The 21,518-nt window shown below is 42.9% G+C and overlaps 1 protein-coding gene across 1 annotated transcript in view; it reads right to left on the reverse strand.

Moving 5' to 3' along the window:
* STAT5B (signal transducer and activator of transcription 5B) overlaps positions 1–14,379 on the reverse strand; it is a 65,301-nt gene extending 50,922 nt beyond the window's left edge. The window contains exon 1 of the mRNA XM_078437145.2: positions 14,217–14,379. The gene's annotated coding sequence lies outside the window, so the exon portion shown is untranslated. The remainder of the gene's footprint in view (positions 1–14,216) is intronic.
* Between the last annotated feature and the right edge of the window lie 7,139 nt (positions 14,380–21,518).

Below are 21,518 nucleotides of genomic sequence, written 5' to 3' on the forward strand. Positions count from 1 at the left end.
GTTTGTGGGATTGAGACCTATGTTGGGATTTACGCTGACAGCACAGAGCCTGTTTGGGATTCTCTCTCCTCTCTCTGCCCCTCCCCCCCAAATAAATAAATGTTAAAAAAAAAAAAAGGCAAATCACAAAAAAACAAAATGGCCAATAAACATGTGAAGCACTATCTAACCTTGCTGGAAATCAAAGAAATACAAATATGAGAGACTAGCAAAGATATGAAGGTTACCAACGCTCAGTTATGGAAGATGTGGGGAAATGGCCATCCCCTTCATGAACTAGTTCTTGTTAGGCATGTTGACTGGGGTGGTCTTTTGGGAGGGTGGTTTGGCACTATCTATGCAGAGAGCTCAGCAACTCCACTTGTAGAACTTACATTAAAAGGATGGTACAGTAAATGCAAAAAACACACTCAGACTAAGAATCTGCACCACACTGTTGTCTATAAAAGAGAAAAACTGGAAACAACTTAAATATCTTTTTTTTTTTTTTTTGAGAGAGAGAGAGAGAGAGAGAGAGAGAGAGAGAGAGAGAATGAGAATGCACGCAAGCAAGCAGGGGAGAGTCAGAGGGAGAGACAGAGAATCTCCAGCAGGCTTCATGACCAGCACAGAGCCTGACATGGGCTTGATCCCATGACCCTGTGATCATGGCCTGAGCCAAAATCAAGAGTCCAATGCTTAACCAACTCAGCCACCCAGGTGTCCCCAACTTAAATATCCATGAATAGATATTAGTGGATTAACTAAATTATGCTGGGGCTATCCAATGGAATACAGACCTTTAAAATGTTGAAGTAGATCGATATTTATTGAGTTCCTGGGGGAAAATAAGTCCCTCTTGAGTCCCCAGGTAACAAGATCAGACTAGAAGTTTCTAAGTCAGTCCACATTTTATAAATTTAGATCATCTATCTCTTCTCCATATGTGCCCACCTCCACCACCTGTGTTAATGGAGGGCTGGTTGTTTGTTTATACTAGGGGCTTGTAACCTGAGTCCATGGACCTCTTGAAATGTATGCAAAATTTTATGTTTATGTGTATTTTACTGGGAAGAGAGTCAATGGTTGCATTAGAGTCTCAAAAGGTCCCCTAATCCCCAAATGGTTAAGAATCTCTGGCAAATATAGTTTAATGGGGTATCTTGTCTAATTTTGCCTTAAAAGCATATGTGATTATACAGCCCATTCATTTACCAGTCAACAAATATTCACTAAGTTTTATCCTGATTGGTAGCCCAATTACTGGAAAATTTTGGAATAAATTTCTTTACTCACTTTGGAAGTGTATTTATTTTTATTTATTTTATTTTAGAGAGAGAGAGTATGCATGAACAGGGGAGGGGGGAGAGGGGGAGGGAGAGGGGGAGGGAGAGGGGGAGGGAGAGGGGGAGGGAGAGGGGGAGGGAGAGGGGGAGGGAGAGGGGGAGGGAGAGAGACAAATATACAGAGAGAATCCTAAACAGACTCTATGCTCAGCACAGAGCCTGATGCAGGACTCGATCCCAAGACCCTGGGATTATGACCTGAGCCGAAATCAACAGTCAGACACTCAACTGACTGAGCTAGCTACTCCAGTCGCCCCAGAAGTGTTTTTAAATACACAGATGTACACAACCTCAAAAAGCCCTCTGTGGGAATGCAAATTGGTGCAGCCACTCTGGAAAACAGTATGGAGGTTCCTCAAAAAATTAAAAATAGAACTACCCTACAACCCAGCAATTGCACTACTAGGCATTTATCCAAGGGATACAGGTGTGCTGTTTCGAAGGGGCACATGCACCTCAATGTTTACAGCAGCACTATCAACGATAGCCAAAGTGCGGAAAGAGCCCAAATGTCCATCGATGGATGAATGGATAAGAAGACGTGGTATATATACATACAATGGAGTATTACTCAGCAATCAAAAGGAATGAAATCTTGCCATTTGCAACTACACGGATGGAACTGGAGGGTACTATGCTAAGTGAGATTAGTCTGAGAAAGACAAATATCATATGACTTCACTCATGAGGACTTTAAGATACAAAACAGATGAACATAAGAGAAGGGAAGTAAAAATAATATAAAAACAGGGAAGGGGACAAAACATAAGAGACTTAAATATAGAGAACAAACAGAGGGTTGTTAGAGGGGTTGTGGGAGGGGGGGTGGGCTAAATGGGTAAGAAGCATTAAGGAATCTGCTCCTGAAATCATTGTTGCACCATATGCTAACTTGGATGTAAATTAAAAAATAAATTATTGATTAAAAAAAAAGCCCTCTGGCAGCTAAGAGACAAAAAGCAGATTACAGAATTTCAAACAAATTATAATGTTAACTTCTGAAGGAAGTAATTTTTCTACAGACTTTGAATCTTACATATATTTGAACTCCATTAAAGAGGTAACCGTAAGACTTATAGACTTGGAAAAGAAATCTTTGTGAGGATAACCAAGCTCTCAAAATCAGATAAAGACTAGAACACAATCAAGTATCTAGTTCTAAATGAAGAAAGCAATGAATCATTTTGTATATTAATATTCAAATATATTCTACAATTTACTGATGCCATATTATAAAATATATATGCTAAATTTGAGGCTCCAAATTTATAGGATTTTCAAAATATCTCATAATTTGGTAAAAGTGATTCAGGTACATAAAAGAAGAAAGAGAATTATTCTAACTGGTCACAATAATATCATAGTGATAAAACAGATTACAGAGAAAATCAGCAATGATAAATGAACTGAAGCCAAAGGAAAACATAGTTTTGGGTTAAATAAGATTGATCACATTTTCAGGAGGCAGAGGAGGTAAGAATAAGCAAAAAGGAACCATAATATCAACAGGATCTATTTATGAAGGCATTTTGAGCAATATGTTTGTGGTTTTATCTTTAATACACAAAAATATTTATTTGTCTTTATACATTTGAATTAACTACTTATGGATTTAGGTTTAAAACGCACTCAAAAGTACTAAATGATTTCTTTTATGTTTTAGTTTTCTCAAAACTGACTTAAAGTTCTGTCACAGCAAGTTCCATTATGATAAATTACAAGGCACAATCCAGGTGAAGTAAGATTTTTACCAAGTTGTATTATACATAAAGTAAGTAAGTTGGGGGCACCTGGCTGGCTCAGTTGGTAGAGTGTGCAACTCTTGAAATTGAGGTTGTGAGTTCAAGCCCCACGTTGGGTGTAGAGATTACTTTAAAAAATTTTTTTAATTAAAAAAATAAAAAAATAAGTAGGTCATCTTCTAGGCTTATTATATATAAGCCTAGAATATATATATATATATATATATATATATATATATATACACACACACACATATATATGTATACATATATATGTATATATAGTGTACATATACATGTATACTATATATACATATACACATACATACGTATTGTATATACATACATACATATGTACATATATATGTATATATAGTCTTAAAAATCATATATAATCTTTAAAAATCATATATATGTGCATATATATGTACATATACAATCATATGTAACCTTAAAATTATATATATGTAATACATATGTAATACATATATATAATTTTTTAAGATTGTAATATTATTTGCTGCAAAAGTGCTAAGACCTAAATACTTGTGTTCCAGAATTCTCCTAAAACATCAAGTTGTAACTTATTTTCATCTTTCTTCTTTAAACTTCTTAAAATGTTAAAATGCTTTTAAACACTAAATTTAATTACAAAGAAACTACTTAATGTGAATTTAATTAAGGCAGAACACAAGTCTCTTGTATTAGCAATGACATATACCCAAGAGAAAGTATCTTTCACTAGAGATTTCCTTTACCAGATACTCCCAAATGAACACATAATAAACATTTAGAGAAGTCATTAAGCATGACTAATGGAATTACAAGGACAAAAATCCATAAACCTAGCAATCTTTGTAGGTATCATCATGACAGAAAAAGCAACACAAAAGCAAACACAGAAAATATACTGAAATAATACAATGTTTAGGGTCACCAGAACTTAAAATAAACTAGACCTTAAAATAAAATAAACATTTTTTCAAATGTTGAAAAAAAACAAACACGTCTTCAATATGAAATGAGTGGTAACTTAGTAGAGCTCATACACAGGTAAAGCAATATAATCTCTTTATCACATTTATAAAACAATATAATTCACCATCAGCTTATATATAAAAATATGGACCATTCCAAAGTATAGGAAATAACTCAGTCCTCAAGTCAAATTATTTTAACTCTGAAAACATTAAATGTAATTAGAATGATTTTAATACAGTTCTTCAACAAAAGATGTCATAAACCATACCAAATAAGTATACTATGCCAAATATTTAACACAAACATCACAAACTATGTATTTTCTGCTCCTAAAAAGGAAATACTAACTGAAAATAAAACAAGTTTCTCATTCTAAATCAACACACAAAATTCATTTTAAAAATAACTTTTCCCCCTAGCTTTATTGAGATATAACTGACATAAAACATCATGTAAGTTTAAGGTACACAATGTAATAATGTGATACACATATATATTGCAAAATGATTGTCAAACTAAGGTTGCTTAACCGATCCAACACCTCACATAGTTACAACTTGTATATGTGTGCCTGTGTGGTAAGAACTTTTAAAATCTCTCTTAGCAACTTTAAAATACACAATACAGTTAACATAGCCATCATGCTGTACATTACATACTCAGAACTTACTCATCTTATAACTGGAAGTTTGTACCCTTTGGCCACTTTCACATAGTCCTCTGCCCCCTGTCTCTGGCAACCACCCATCTGCTTTTTTTTTTTTTTTTTTTTTTTTTTTTTTTTTTTTTTTTTTTTTTTTTTTTATGAGTTTGATATTTTTAGATTCCACAGATCAGGGAGAACATACAGCATTTGTCTTTGTCTGACTTATTTCACTTAGCGTAATGTTCTCTAGATTCATCCATGTTGTCATGAATGGCAATGAAAGATTTCCTTCTTTTTTTGTGGCCAAATAATATTCCATTATACATATTTCTCTCATATTTTCTTTACCATTCATTAAAACTAACATTTTTTCTTGACTACAAAGTATTCCCTGTTCATTATTGTTTATTACAGAAAAATGGGAAGATACTAGAAACCACACATATACACACTCAGAATCCTAGAACCCAGAATATTTTTTTAACGCCTACACTTTTTTCCAAGTACAACTTGTATGCGATTGTTTTGCAATTTGCCTTTTCATTTAGTAATATATTGTAAACTTTACCTAAGTCATTAAATATTGTTTTATAACATGACTTGAAATGGCTAAATAGTATTTCATTATATAAGATATCCTTCAATTTAGTTAATTAATCCTCTAATGCTGAACACTGAAGTTGTTTCCAATTTGTTGTTATTTTCAATAACACTATGAGGAACATCCTTATATACTAATCTTTGCACATATTTCAGATTATGTTATCTAAATGGAACTGTTAGGTCAAAGGATATGTAAACTTTTAAGGTTTTCAATACATGTATATATATCAAACTGCTCTTCAAAAAAAGCACCAATTTACATCTGACCAACGAATATGAAGGTACCAGTTTCTCCACATTCCCAAGCAACGTGGCTTTTATTTTTTCGATATTTTTAGTTTTGTAAATCTGTTAACTGGAAAAGTCATGTCATTGTTTTTATTTGCATTTCTTGATCTCCAGTGCAGAACATAATTCTATATGAACATTGACCATTTGTATCTCTTCTTTTTTCATTTTCTCTTTGGGAGATCCATCTTTTTTCTTATTTTCTTTATAGTATTTAAAAAAATTTATTTTTGAAAGAGAGACAGACAGACAGAGTGTGAGCTGGGGAGGGGCAGAGTGAGAGGGAGACAAAATTCCAAAGCAGGCTCCAGGCTCTGAGCTGTCAGCACAGAGCTCAATGTGGGGCTCGAACTCACGAACCATGAGATGGGTGACCTGAGCTGAAGTCGGACGCTCAACCGACTGAACCAACCAGGCATCCCAACTTTTTTTCTTACTTTTGGTATATAGTCTTTATATATAATAATATTAACTCATAACCTTTTGTCATATATGTTTACAGTGTTTTTCTCATTTTGTCATTTATCTTTGGCTTCTGGCATTTTTTTTTTCATATAGGAAAGTTTTTAATATTTATGCACTTATGTATTTTTTTCCTCTCATGAGTTATTCCATAAAAGCCACAATTGGTATTTCTTATGTTTGCCTTTTTCAAATTTACCAATAGAACAGGAACATTATGCTAAGTTCTTTTCAAACTAGATCTCTCACATTTGGGTAATAAAAATTCAAAACCATAAATTTTGACAATGTCACATTTCTAGGACAAAATTTAAAATGTGTGCTTAAGGTAATAACTTACTTAAGGACCCATTCCTTTCAAATTATGTGCTCTGCTCTGGTATTGCAAAATCAAGAAATCATGCTTCATCACCAACTCAGCATGTAAGTTTGTAGCCATGTCATTCAGGAAGCCAAATATTTTCTATTTTGTTTTAATACCTTCAACAGTTAAGGCGGAAGGTAAATCTATACACATGACAATGAATTTAGTGTTTTAACTTGGTATTTAAACTCGTTACAAGATAAACTCATCCTTAAAATATTCTTAGGATATATATGTTTCAGGGTTTCCATATATCATTACAAAATGGAAACAGTAACAACAACACGAAAAGAAGGAATATGTGCGTTGCATCTCTAGGTATTAGACCTTCCACACCTTTTGGAATAAGGCTCTATTATGTCCAATTTTCACTATAATTCTCCCTCACTTTCTACCAGAAACAGATCATAAATTGTGAAAACATAAATCCACAAGGTGGATCGTCTCATTTTATAAAGAGCTGTATAATGCTGTAGATCTCTAGTTTGCTATTTTTCTCAAGCCTAAAAGATTACCAAAATATTTTAGATACATGAAGCAAAACAAAAACATAGAATTAACATTATTTCTGAGAGAATGGTTTACCTAGTTCAAACTACAAATGACTGTATTATAGAATGCTATATTACAAACCTGATAAATTCTAATTTTTAGTACTTTAACAGATTAAGGGCTCAACAGTTTCTATTTATAAATGTTACAATGACATTTGTGAATGTAGCTTATTTAAAACATTTTCCCCAGGTTGAATTTTTAAGTCCCATTCTTTATAAAAACATAACGATCTGCACAGGTTACAGGCTCTGAATTTTAGACAACACAAAATAGTTTTTTCACAAACTTTCTAATTTACTCTCACCTAAAGGCTGGAAAACCCCACTGAAGGTTTTTAAAAACTTATCAGACATAGAGAAAAAAAAAACTGCTTTAATTGTAGGATCTCACTGACACAAACATAAGGAAATTCTGAGTTATAGATACTTCACATTAAGCTTTTTCCACTGACATTGTAACTTCTGTCAACATTCAAAGAAAATTCAACCCTGGTCAAAGGTGACAGTTTGACAATCCTGGAAGACAACATCCTCTGTTTATTTGAACAAGTTTATACTCTCTGCTCAGGGAATTGAAGTTTTTCTCCTCCCTGACTTGACCTCTCAAATTCAAATCAGCACACTTTAGGGTAATAAATTTTGGCCCCAAGATTTAACTTTACAATCTACCTCCAAGGAAAAATGCTGAGACCATCACATATAAAATGGAATACATTTCTGAGACTAGTTTCCAATGGCCTTTGCATAGCTCTAAAATACAGAATAATTGCTTTGGTTGCCTTAAAAATTAACTTCCCAAATTAAAACTCTTTAGTCCTTCTATCTCAGAAATCACAATTAGTAACTCTAAAAAGCTTCAATAAAACAAGAAGAGGGCTGCAAACCCCTTCAAAATAAAGTTGTAAATAAAATGAGCTGGATACTTGCATTTTCAGTCAACAAACACATGTTACATGCTAAACTGGCATAAATGATCCTTTTGTTTGTAATGAGAGGCCAAGGAGATAGCTTATAGCTCTTCTCCCATGATGTATATGGTAATGTTAGTGGAAGAACAACAAAGGAAATTTATAGTTAGAATTAAGACCTTCTCTGTTTTTACATAATTTCCACTAGGATTATATACATTAGTTGGAAAAATACTTACAATTACCTTCATAAACTTTAAAAATTTCTAAATACATAAAATTTTTTTTCTATTAAAAACAAACAAGAGTCCATTTGGGAACACAAATAAAGAAACAGAAGTCTCAAAGAAACCAAGTGTCCTTTTGCAGTGCAGTGGTCAGGAACACAGTCTCTGGAATCAGCTTGGTCTGGGTCTGGATCCAGCTCTGCCATTATTACTAGCAATGTGACCTTGGACAAGTTACTCAACTTCTCTGTTGCCACTTCTTCATCTTTCATCTGAAAATAATACCCACCCTCTGAAGATCATGAGTTAAAACATGGTAGGAGCTTATAATAGTCTCTGCTTGGCACACTGTAAGTGGACAATGTTAGGTATCATTTTTATTATCTTTCTACTTTTAAGTTTTAGACCTAATTTGAAGTACTTTTTAACTAATTTTCTGATCACTTTTTGAAAGAGGGCATAATTATTATATAGATAACTAGTACATCTTTCCAGATGAGCCCATGGTAGGTAGAGCTATAGCCCACAGTGGTAAATAGTTGTTTTTAATACAAACCATGGATGTGGCTGTTATTAGTAACTCTGGCTTGATCTCCCATATGCAGAAAAAATCCCCTACAAGGGGAAAACAAGCAGTATTAGAAAATACTTGGGTTTGTCCTACACCATTGCAGGGTAAAGCCAAATTCACTTTACTAGCCTGATGGGCATTGAAAATATTAGTCATCGGAGCGCCTGGGTGGCTCAGTTGGTTAAACCCCGACTTTGGCTCAGGTCATGATCTCACGGTTCATGAGTTCGAGCCCTGTGTGGGGGGCTCTGTGCTGAGAGCTCAGAGCTTAGAGTCTGCTTTGGAATTTGTGTCTCCCTCTCACTCTGCCTCTCTCTCTCTCTCTCTACCTCTCTCTTTCTCTCTCTGCCTCTCTCTCTCTCTCTGCCTCTCTCTCTCTCAAAAATAAATAAAACATAAAAAAAAGAAAATATTAGTCATCAAATTAATCCCAACAAATAACAATAATTGATTGGCTCATTGATGTATTTCCCCTTGTCTTCCCCAACCTTTCTCTAACTAGTCAGAAAGGAAAGTTTTCATATTTTCTGAGAATCTCATTACTGCTCTCAAACCATACTCTATATCTTAGTAGAATTTAAAAAATGAGTCAGCACAAGCACCTCAAAAAACTAGCAGTGCATAGAATGTGGAGATATTTCTCTTCATAACAGAAATCTGTAAAACATTTTTAAAAAAAAAAAGTTAAGAGTGCCAAAAGCAATGGAAGAATAAATGGAGGGTGAGTGTCGGAATAGATCTTGCAAGCTAGCTTCCAAAAGATAAACGTTATGAATCAATACATGTATTTTTCATCTTAAAAGTATTATAATACATGGGAAATAGATGTAATTGTTACAAATAAATCCAGGGAAGAAAATATCCAGTGTGTGACAAATTATTACTCTCCTTTACTGAATATGGGGGGGGGGGGGGGAGTGGGAGGTCAAGACATTCTGTATTAAACTCGACTACAAAGTGCACTATGCATAACTGTGCAACATGCTAATGCAGTATTGCCTTCAGTAATGTGATCCAAAATAAAATTTAGGAGAGATAAACTGTCCCTAAACTGCAAACATGTTTGAATTCCAATTTAATCAGGAGTCTATTTAGTCATTTATACTTCTTAGAACAAAGTTAGTTGAGGGTCAGGAAAAGGCCACTTGCTTTAATCACTGGAACAATACTATATGTACTTCTTTCAAGGATGTACTTCTCAAGGCTCCACATAACTTGTATTCCAACATTTATGTTAAAGGTGACATACTATGTAAAAATTATCTGGGAGGGTCAAGGAAGAGTTTTATGGCTGAGGGTGATTTCTCCTAAGTTCTACTACCATACCCTAAATTTGTCCTAAGTCTTATTTAAATTCTCCATGACATTCTGTACGACTTAAGTTGGTCAGAAAAACTGCTATAGTCACTAGTTAATAGGCGGGTTCTATATTACATAAGCCCAAGGCAAGCCCTCTTTAAAACTCTGACCTTCAAGACTCCACAGAACACATTTCAACTCTTAGTACTATACATTATGTAGGTACCTGGAAGGAAACGGATAGCTACAGCCCCATTTTTCTGTTCCTTGCACCTTTGTTGTTGTAAGAGTCCTTCAGTTGGGAAAAGATTCAGGAATGTCCTGCCTTCCCAACTGGGTATTTAGTCTGAGTTCGGGAAGGGAGTCATAAAGCAGTAAAATGGACAAAGATAAACCACATGGCATCTGATGCTTTATATGTTTAAAATAAAAATGTGACACTACAAGAAAGTTAATATGTGGACCTAATTTTGAAAATACAAACAGGAAGCACCCCCACCCCAATATTACCATTAAAAAAAAAAAAAAAAAAAAAGGAAACCAAACCTCAAAGATACCTTCCAAGGAAGTCATGGGTGTGACCAAAACTAACAAAAGTAATAAACGTCATCTAAAACCCTGAAAACACCAAAAGTGAGGGTATTTAACCAACTAAAAATCTAACTCCTGTAAAGTACTCCTCTCTTTGATCAGTAAAAATAGCATAGATTTACATACATAAAGTCTTCTCCAAACTGGCTTAAGTGTTTCAGTAACAGGATCATCATAAGAAGAAAACATCCGATGTCAATATTCTACTTAAAATAAAGACAAAATTATTAAAAATGAATATAATTTTTTTAAAAAGTTTTTATCACTGTGATACTCATGACTTAAATGCACAGAAAACTGTCTGATCAATGGAAACTAGATTGTTAAATTTGACTTTCTTATTCCCAGAAATAAGCATAAAACTGTTGTGTTTCCAACATTGCAGGGGAAAAAATACTTCTGATTTTAGAACATTTCTATTAACAAAGCCAAGACTTAAAGAATTTTTTTTTTTCCTTTAACCACTACACAAAATTGGGGACAGTGACACTTGAGAGCTAACTTTTCAAGATAATTTTTATTAAGTTCCGGAGTCAAAGTATTCTGCCACTTTATTATGAACTCAGTAACCTGGAACTGTCAAATTAACTTGTTAAAAGAATAAGTTTCAAATACTCAAAACCAGTTAATAAAAACTGGAAGTTTTTTGCTTCCTTTTTTTGTAGGAATAATGCGGTAATCTACTGCACTCTAATAGAAGGGGAAAAAATGTCTCACTTGGCAGGTAGCACATCCAGAGATCTGTGAATACTTTTATGAGATACACACATGTTTACAGGGCAGTAGTAAGATTCCTTTGATTCTACCCTCAACCTGCAATCTAATCTTGCACGTGTTATTTACCTATTTATAACATATTCCTTTTACAAGACTGCTTCTATCACCTACCTACATAAAAACAAGCCAAATGAACCACCACACGCACGTTCATAAATATAAACCTAACACAAATCACAAATAACTTGAAAACCAACACTAATATAACTTGAAAAACTTGACATAAGTACCAAAAGAGCAATAATGACACCCTTTGCTAGTCTTGATGTGGTTTTTGTCTATGTAAAGAACATTTTAAAAAATCAATTGAGAGCAAGCAAATGAAGATGAAATGAGAAGTTGGGACACAATAGGAAGTGCTGACCAAAATATTTATGTTGTAACACTTCAAACAATGATAGCACTTCCCGCCCCCCCCCCCCTTCTATCACATATATCAGGGAGTACCCATTGAAGAAATACATCCACCTTAAATTTCTTAATACAATCCATATTAATATCCTGTTGGCAAAAACATGAATGCTGAAAAGGCCAGGACTAGGGAGAAGGTGGGATAATTTGTTGAGTTGGGTATACAGCAAAGATTTTATGTACTTCAGCTCCAAGTTATGCAATAACCAAACTGCTAGTGATAGAAATCAACTCTTTTTTTTTTTTTTTGCTTCTGAGGTTTTGCTTTTTTGAAAAAAAGATCTCTCCATTCCTTCCCTGTATCTCAACCAGGTGCTTGAAATTTTCATCTTCCAAAGGCTACGGAACACAAGCAATCTACTAGATAACACTTACCTGACCAAAGGTGTGGTGGTGTTTTAATTGAACGGGACAGACATCACAAATTGTCTCATGGTAGGGGCGCCTGGGTGGCGCAGTCGGTTAAGCGTCCGACTTCAGCCAGGTCACGATCTCACGGTCCGTGAGTTCGAGCCCCGCGTCAGGCTCTGAGCCCCGCGTCAGGCGCTGGGCTGATGGCTCGGAGCCTGGAGCCTGTTTCCGATTCTGTGTCTCCCTCTCTCTCTCTGCCCCTCCCCCGTTCATGCTCTGTCTCTCTCTGTCCCAAAAATAAATAAAAAACGTTGGAAAAAAATTAAAAAAAAAAACAAATTGTCTCATGGTAAATTTTTCTTAAAATTGGCAGCCCCTTCTCCCATTTATACTATCAATTCTAACAACTGTAATCTTCCATGAGATGGAAATTGGTACCAAAACAAATAAAAAACCCAAAGCCTTGATATAAGGTCAATCAATAGGATTCCACCATGTGAAATGATCAGAACTGATCCAATGTTCACGGTGTTACGACATAAAATTAGAAAAATGTGAAAGGTACACAAAATAAAACACGTTGTTTTCTAACAGCCATTAAATATAAACAATACAATATAAACAAATGAACCATAACAGAAGAATGTTGAAGAAAGAGGCAAAATTATATTATCTTCATCGAACAATAACAGAATTATTTGAGGTAATATACACAACAGCTGAAAGCTTATTATGGCCCAGGCAGCTATCCAACCACTTTGGAAACCTAAGATATCAGTGGATGATAAACATCATTTGAACACTGAGAAAATGACATAAAGCTCAGTTTAATAATTTGGCGACACACGGCCCTTTCAAGGGGCATTTCCCAAGGACATTCCAGAGACAATTAATGGAACTGTATTTAGGCAAAAATCCACTACTCCATAGGGTTTTGGGCAGAGCACTGATCTAAGAGTCCTCAGACCGACATTTCAGTCCCAGGACGACTGAACAGCTGCGTGAACCGAGCAGATCACCTTCTCCATCTACCTGGGGCCTCAGTTTCCTCATTTGTACAATAAAAGAGAGCGCCATCATTGCCAGGGTCCTTTCCAGCTCTTAACATTCCATGACCCACTTTCAGTACTATTTGTTTGATATAAAGGTCTGACAGGAGCATGGGGGACAAGAAGAAAAAGAACTGGGCATGGTTCTCCGGGAAAGAGAGGATCGCTATCTCTTTCTGCCTTTAACATTCTTGTGGTTTTCACTAATCTCATCTTCCTAAAAGCTGACACTTGTTTTTCTTCCTCGCCTTTTCCATCACTGCTGGCTACAAGTGTTTGCAAACGCCTCTTGCTCCACACAAGTTCTTTCCTCTTTGATCAGCGTGACCATCTTGCCAGATTCCTTCAGCCTCAGACCAGCTTTTGTGACACCACGACTCCCCTTCCGACTCTCCATATCTACCCCGACACCAGGCGCACTTTTTTACTCTTTAGCCCCGGCTAGCAAAAAAAAAAAAAAGGGCACGCCACATCCCACCGCCACACGCACCAGCCCGGGCCTTGGCGGGTCCTGATGTGGGATCCCGCACCCCAGAGCCGTATGGAAACATTCGTATTTGTTGTCTTGACTCCTTATAAGGCACTATTCCTCGAGGCTAGGCGAACACCTCCCACCCCACCGGGCACCCCCCGAGCTCATCCCACCCCCGGGAGTCGCAGATCCTTCTTTCGAAAAAGGAGAAAAAGCAAGGGGACGCCAGCGGCTACTTGGCACTGCAACCCGGAGGTGTGAGGTGGCCCACAGCAGCCCCCTCCGCTGGCGGGGGTCGGCGCCGGGGCCCTTCACACGCCCACCCCGACACACGCGCCCGCACGGTCCCCACACTCCACACCCTCGGCCCGCCACCGCCGCGGCACGACGCCCCTCGCGCACCCCCAGCGCCCTCGCCCCCTGAGCCCCCCGCCCCCGGCGCGCAGTCACCGAGGCCGCCTCCCGGCCCGCGGAGCGATGGCGGCGGCGCGGCCCTGCCGGGCGTCTGGGCGGCCGGGGCGCGGGGCCCCGCCCGGGCGGGCTCCCCGGCCTCGCTCTCCGGCCCCGAGCCCGGGAGTCGCCCCGCAGCTCCTACCTCGCTCGGCCCCTCGGGCGCCAGCCGCCGCCGCCGCCCGCCCGCTCGCTCGCTCCCTCCCTCGGCCGGGCCGCCGCGCGTAGTCGCCTGCGCAGGGTCCCCGCCCGGGGTGACGGCTCCAGCCGCCGAGTCTCCTCACGCCGGGACCCGCGGGGGCGCGCGCGCCGCTCGCGCACCGAGGCCCGAGCGCGCTCCGCGCCGGCGCGCGCCGCTTCCTGGTTCCGCCCGGCGCGCGATCGCGAGCCCCGTGGTCCCTCGCACCGGGTCCGCGGCCGCCCTGGAAGGACCCGGAACCCCTCGGCGCGCCGGGCTGGGAGCGGAGGGGTTGGGGGGGTGGGGAGGCGCTGGCGCCACGCGCAGCCCCTTGTCGCTCAGACGGGTGGCGTCCCCTCTCGGCTCCCGAGCCGGGTCCCCCGGGGCCACGAGCACATGCTGCTTTGTTTGGGTCGACTCGACCACCACGAGCAGGGCTCGGGCCAGACTGTTGTGGTCGCGTTGATTGGCACCCCCCTCCGCGGCCCGCCACCCGCCCTTCCCCCGGGCTGAGGCCCACGTTCCGGGTCCTATCCCTCCCAGGCCCAGGTCAGAAGTCCACCGCTGCCCCATCAATAATTATCCCGGGTTTGCTCCCTGGAGGGCGTTTCAGCCAGAACTGCCGCTTACCATCCGGGCGGAAAGCCTGAATGGACACAGCGGGAGTTTACACTCGCCCAAGTCAACTGGATCGGTCCACTGTTCCAGAGTGAATGGGGGAGGGGGGGCGGCGGGGGGAAGGGGCGTCTGACACCATCTCCTTCCCTGGGGACTTTTGCTCGCTCCCGCCAGTTAGAGCTTCGGGGAGGGACTGGCTGCGTTACCAAGAGAAGGAAGAATAAGCACCATCACCTTTGTAAGATCCAAGGGAAAGGGGTCTCTGAGAGCCTTTTCCATGTAATGGGGAGGGGGTGTGGTATCTGAGAAGGCAGCCTGAGTCACCCACTCTCCTCTGGCTACATCTCTGGAGCTGGCCAACCGTTTCCCTGGCAACCCGCCAAGGGCCAGCACCAAAGCAAGGCATGTCAGATCTCCAGAAACCTAGCTGCAGGGGCAGAAGGAGAAGGACTCCACACATACACCCAGAGCTTCCCTTCCCTACAGTCTGCAAATCTTCATGTCCAGAGATGACCAAGATCTGCAAGGCCCCAAGCTCTCCCATAATCCTCCTTTGGCAGCTCTTCCCAGCAGCCTTCCCTTCCCCTCCAGAATAACACCAGCCACAAAGATCTTTGTGTCTGTAGCTGATCACAAAGTCCTTCTCCCCCACCCAGGCAACTGCTTCTATCCCACACTCTGGGCCAACACCTGGCACAGTGCTTTGCCCAGAGTTGGTGCAGGGCATTTGGAGGCTGGACCAGGAGGACAGGCTGGAGCAGGAAGCTGGATGGAAGCACCAGCACTGAGCATTCTGGCACCTCTCTGGCAGTCACTGTGCAAGATGTTTCAACACTTGAGCACACTGCATTTCTCTCGAAAGTTTTTGCACCTGCACACGTGCTGTTCCTCTGCCTGGAATGTACCCCCTGCCTTCGGTGACAGTTGGTCCAGGCAGTGAGAACCTCTCTCCCCCTGTTTCCCTGATGTTCATGCCCCTATTATGGCACCTCTAGTGTTGAAGGACAATCTCTTGTTTATATGTCTCTCTACCCCTGCCAGCACACGATATCCCATGTACCTTTAAATCCACCCCCTGCCCAGCACAGAGCAGACACCCAATAAACATTTGAGGAACAAACTCTCCACTCTAGGAATAGAAATGGAAACCAGGAGGACTGTGTAGTAATTAAGAGCAAAGAATCTAAAAGCAGTCACCTCCTCGAGCTGTGTGATCTTAAGCAAGTTTTTGGCCTCAATTTCCTCATTGTAATGTGGTAATAGTAATAGGACTTACCTTGTAGCATTGTTGTAGGAATTAAGTGAGGTAATATGTGTATAGGGCTTCAAATGCCTTAAAGCACCATACAGCTGTTAACTACTATTACTGTTTTCAGTAAAGGCTAAGATTTACACCTCTCTTCCTAGGACTGGTCAGGTCTAGGACTGGATCCAGCTGCCTTGACAGATAGCCGCAGGGTGCCCTGGAGGGTGGGGCAGGTACACCTCTTTATTCCTTCGTCTCATAACCCATCTCTGACTGACCACTATGCACAAAGCTAGATCTGGCTGGCTGTGTGCACAGACACGAAGGACAGAATGTTCTGAGTGACTACCTCAGCAAAACAAGAACATTGTCAACCTGAGAGGAAGGAAGGTCTAGCACCCTCCCTACTTGCCAATCCGGGTGAGGTGAGAGCTTCTTCTCTTGGGCCTCAGGGACATAGTCCCCTACGTGGAGGAGACACCAGACTGAGACATAACACAGAAGGAGTCCTAGAAAGAAAGAAACTGAACAGGAAGCTAGGATCCAGAAAGCCCTACAGAGAGCCCATATAGAAAGTTCTCAGAGACATACCCAGAGATGTAGTGACATCCACTGGAGAGAGAGTTGGTCATCTCTTAGCCAACCCTGTCCTGACCCAGGAGAGAACGACGCTTGGGGAGAGCCTGGAAGTCTGGTGGGTAGCCCTTGTCCATATGTCCAGCCTACTCTCAACCGGGGACTGACTTGAGCCTCCTTCCCTTGCTCTGGAGGACAAGCATGTGGCTACCACAGAAAACAGCTCCTACTTCACACCTCCCTCAGCCCAGCCTGCCCCCAGGGAGAACGTAGGCCATTTTCTGGAAACATCATTGAAACCACAGCCACAACCCCCTCTAGTTAGAGACCCATGCTCATGTGGTTTCCTTCTCCAGAATGCTCTGAACCCTGGGAATCAGGCTGTCCCTGGGGAACCACCAGCCACACAGAAGGAAGGACCCTTGTGGGAACTTTTCTTTCATAGGGGCATGACTCCTCCTTATTAAGTCAATACAGGCATTGGACATTCAACGGACAGGAAGGCAGATCTCCAGGGCCTTAGAATGGAGATTTGTCACAGCCAGTGGTTCAGGAGAGGCTTTGTCAATGCCAGGGCTTACCTCTGCCAGAGCGTGGGCGGTGAAAGGAGCTGAGTTTTTCAGTTAGATCTGCTTCCAAATCCCAGCTCTGCCAACTTACCAGCTGTGTGACCTTAGTCAAAGTACTTCACTTCTCTGAGGGCCTCATTTTCCCTCTTGTGTGAGTCATGGGAAGTAAAGTATAATAGACATTTGCAAATGCATAGAATCTTTCTGGGATGCATACAAGACTGGAGTAATTGTGGTTGCTCCTGCAGAGGGGATCTAGGGGACAGGAAAGGAGAAAGACTAATTCTTCACCATTTTGAATCGTCTGAGTTTTATACCATGCGCTATACTACCTATTAAAATATTAGGAAGGGGCCCCTGGCTGGCTCAGTTGGAAAAGCGTGCAACTCTTGATTCAGGGTCATGAGTTCAAGCCCCATACTGGGTGTAGAGATTACCTAAATAAATAAAACTTAAAGAAATAACTAAAACATTAGGAAAATGAACTTTCTTTTAGTGAAGAAAGTGGAGAGACAATGTTTGTGAAAGTAACTAAGCGTCATGGCTGGCTTGCAGAAAAGGCATTTGATAAATGTATGTTTCTCTTTCCTTCCTTCAGCCCAACCCCAGCCAGCTTGCTGGGCCAGGAGGGCCTGGGACGGGGGTGAGGTGAGGGTGGGGAGATGGGATGTGAGCAATGGAGGCGCAGGTCCTTAGACTCGCCTGGGGATTCTCACATACTCTCTGTCTTGCCCTTGTGCACCTCACTTACCTGGGCTCCCTTCCAGCAAGAACTAAAGGGGTGGCTGGCTCTCTGGAAAGCCGAAGGGGCTCCCACCTGGCTTCTGGGACGGGGTCAGCCTTCCCTCTCCACCCAGAGCTCCAGGGCAATGCTGCATTATCCGGAGATGGCAGGGCTGACACAGAGGAGAGAAGAGAGCATCACCCCAGGCAATATCTTGCTGGCTCGCTGGGTAGGACTAAGAACTCAAGGGGCACCTGGGTGGCTCAGTCGGTTAGGCGGCCACCTTCGGCTCAGGTCATAATCTCATGGTTCATGGGTTCGAGCCCCGCATCGGGCTCTGTGCTGACAGCTCGGAGCCCGGGGCTTTCTTCGGATTCTGTGTCTCTCTGCCCCTCCCTGCTCATCTTCTGCCTCTCTCTCTCTCTCAAAAATAAATAAACTTAAAAAAAAAAGAAAAAAGAAAAGAAAAGAACTCAAAAGTCAGCCCAGCACCAGACAAGGATAAGGCGGCGGCTGCTGCTGCCATGGGCAGGAAAGCAGGTCAAGTGGGACTAGAGCTGGCAGAGGCCAGGATGAGAGAGGAGAGAGCCTTCTGGGTGCTGTGGGTCAGGATGTGTGAAAGGGAAACAGGGGTCTGTACTAGTGTAAGGGAACCCCGGAGGTGTCAGAGCTTGGAGAAGCCCTGTCCTGTTTGAGGGAACCTCACTAAGCCAACAAATATCTGTGAAGCCTCTACTAGGAACCAAGCAGTGGAACACAGCCCTTTCAGCAACTAGTTAAGAGCCACAAGAAGCGGCCTGAAGTACAGGATTGAGAGCTGCAGGACAGCAGAGGAGAAAATGCCTACTACCTCCACTGGCCAGGGTCCCTGAACACCTCTTAGGTGCTCATCGCTGTGACTGACAATCCTTCACAGCAATCCTACGAGATGGCTCTTGCTGTTCCTCTTTTACAAAGGAGGTGGCTCGGCCCAGAGAGGCAGACTAACCTGCCCAAAGTCACACAGCAGAGCAGGCTTTGTACCAGGTCCAAAGTCTTTGCATTTTTCTCTACACCACACTGACCCCATGAAAAGGGGGGAGGATGTTACCAGATGGCCAAGGGAGGATGGCATTCCAGGTAGGTGGAATGGCGGGGGGGGGGGGTGCATAGCTTGGAGTGAGAGAGGCCAGTGGACTAGGGGACTGCATGACTGGAGCAGGAGTAAAGGGAAGGCCCATGCGTAGGGTGGATTTCAGCACCAAAAGAAGAGCAGGCCAGTAGCCAGCAAGGCAGGGATGGAGCATTGGCCTGGACATCATTTGGGAGCCAATTTTGGAGGCTGGGAGCAGGGGAGTCGGCAGTGAAGATGTGGGTGGGTTTGTGACATAATACACCAGGGAACAATGAGAACCAGGGACAGGGAGAAAGGAAGCCCCTCTAGTCATAACTAAGGTAAGTGGCCAAGTGGTGGGGGTAGCAGGGAAGGAGTCCTCTCCCGCACGTCCCTCCGAGGGCTTGAGGTTGGCTACTGGGCTGGCTAAGGCACGGGAGATTTCTTGTTGGCCCGGAAGGAGGAGAAATGAGGTGAGTGAGAAGAGAGACCTGGTGGTCTTCGTGGAACGGGATGGGAGCCAGATTCCAGCCAGGGCTCTCCTCAAGACAGCTGGCAGCCCTGCTCGGGGACCCAGCTCTGTGCCCACCTCTCCTCTCTCCACCCCCCAGGCTCCAGGGCTCCAGGACCCTTCTGTGTAGTGAGAAGGAACAGCAAAGGCTGGGCTCCATCCTGTTCTCCCGACTGGGGAGGAAATGTGTGCTAAGCACAGACGTTGCACCCCCTCTTCTCCTTGTTCCACAGGTGGCTCTCCCTGGGCAGGTGGCTCGGGCAGCTGGACAGGCTCTCCCTCCCACCCACCCAGTGTGTCCTGTACCCCTCCCTCCCCTATTCTCAGAAACGGAGCAGTGTCGCTGTGCCTCAGGCAGGATGGCCTTGTGTTCTCTGGTAACTTCACTGTAAACTGACTTCCCTGAAGAGGGGTAGAGGACAAGGGACAGAGGCAGGAAGGGCAGACAGGCTTCACCCAGGACCCAGCAACTCCTTCCTCTCCCCCAGATTCACACAGAATTACTTACCCTCGGTCCTGCTGTGTCTCCAGGGATGAGAATGGGAACAGCTGGGGACAGCATTTCTACAGGGAGGTACCAGGATATGGAGACGGGAGAGGCAGGGACAGTGTGGTCTTAGGGGTGCTGTATATGCTGAGTGTGGGCCTGTGCGCCCCTCCCCCCCCCCCCCCTTTCAGGAGCTTTGGGGACGGGGCTGGAGAGAAAGCAGACAATCCCAGCAGAGGCAAGGTGGGGGTGGGGGTGGGGGCGGTGGGAGAAGCCGGAGGTTTAAGCCCAAGGCTTCATTCTGCCGGCACAGAGATACTTCCTGGAATGCCTCCAGCTTTCTTGGGAAGGCTCTTCACCCCCACCCTGCCTCCCCTCTGGCTCCCACAAGATGGGAACTCTCCTTGAAGAAGGGACTTGGAGCAGAGGAAACAAAGACATCTCTGTACCACCTCCCTCCACCCCCAGGGCCAGTTAGGTCAAGGTGACCTTGATCTGTTCTCCCCAGGGAAGGGGGCATGAGCTCAGCCTTCTGGGCTAACCTTGTTTCCAAGGGCAGGCTAGAAACGGGACTCGGGATGACTCTTCCCTTCCTCCATAAACTTAAACCCATCTTCATATAACGCACAGGTCAACAGAGCAGGGGAACGGACTGGCATGGAGACGGTGTGCCTCACTCCGTGCCACAGAACCGTGATGGGCTAGCCCAGCCAAAGGAGATGTCCTCCCTCTGTGGCATGTGCTGGGGTTGCCGGCAGTTGAGGAAGGCTATCCCGAGACCTCTCCGTGGGGCCGTCCACTTGGGTCCCGGTGTCAGCTGTACACTTTCTGGCCAGACAGCTGTGGACAGGTCTCCTTTCTGGACTAATCCAAGGGGATGAATGTGACTCTGCCTCCCTTTGAGGTTGTTGCAAAGATCAGTACAATGATGTTTGTATGCCAACGTGCCACGATTCAGTTCAGGCTGTATGCGTGGTGTGCAAACTACAAACGAGGCTAGGGATTATCGTTATTCCTAATAATATTTTATGGTCAGTCTTCCTTTAGGGAATGTATTCCGTGTGATTTTTAAAAATCCTTCCTCACTGCCCATGTAATGCTATGTCTTGGAATTGGGAATGAGAGGCAATTAGCAGAGGCCTGGGATCCCAACTCAGTCCAGACCTTAGAAAGTTTCTGATCTTCCTGAACCCCATCCCGGAGGCCTCAGTTTTCTCCTCTATAGTCTGGGCCCCTAAAACCACTAGGGTGCTTTGTGGTGGGAAATAGCAGAGACCAAAGCAGAGGATTGAAAGCAAAAAGAAACCCCAAATTTGACATTTCCGGGTAGTTGTGTTATCCGGAGCCACGACCACAATCACCTCTGCCCCCAACCCAACTTTGACACCCTTCCCTCCTTCACTCCCTTGGGTGGCCTTTGCCCATCCTGGGAAAGCTCCAAAGCT

Source organism: Panthera onca, chromosome E1 (genome assembly GCF_046562875.1).
Source record: "Panthera onca isolate mPanOnc1 chromosome E1, mPanOnc1 haplotype 2, whole genome shotgun sequence".
NCBI classification, from domain to species: Eukaryota; Metazoa; Chordata; class Mammalia; order Carnivora; family Felidae; genus Panthera; species Panthera onca.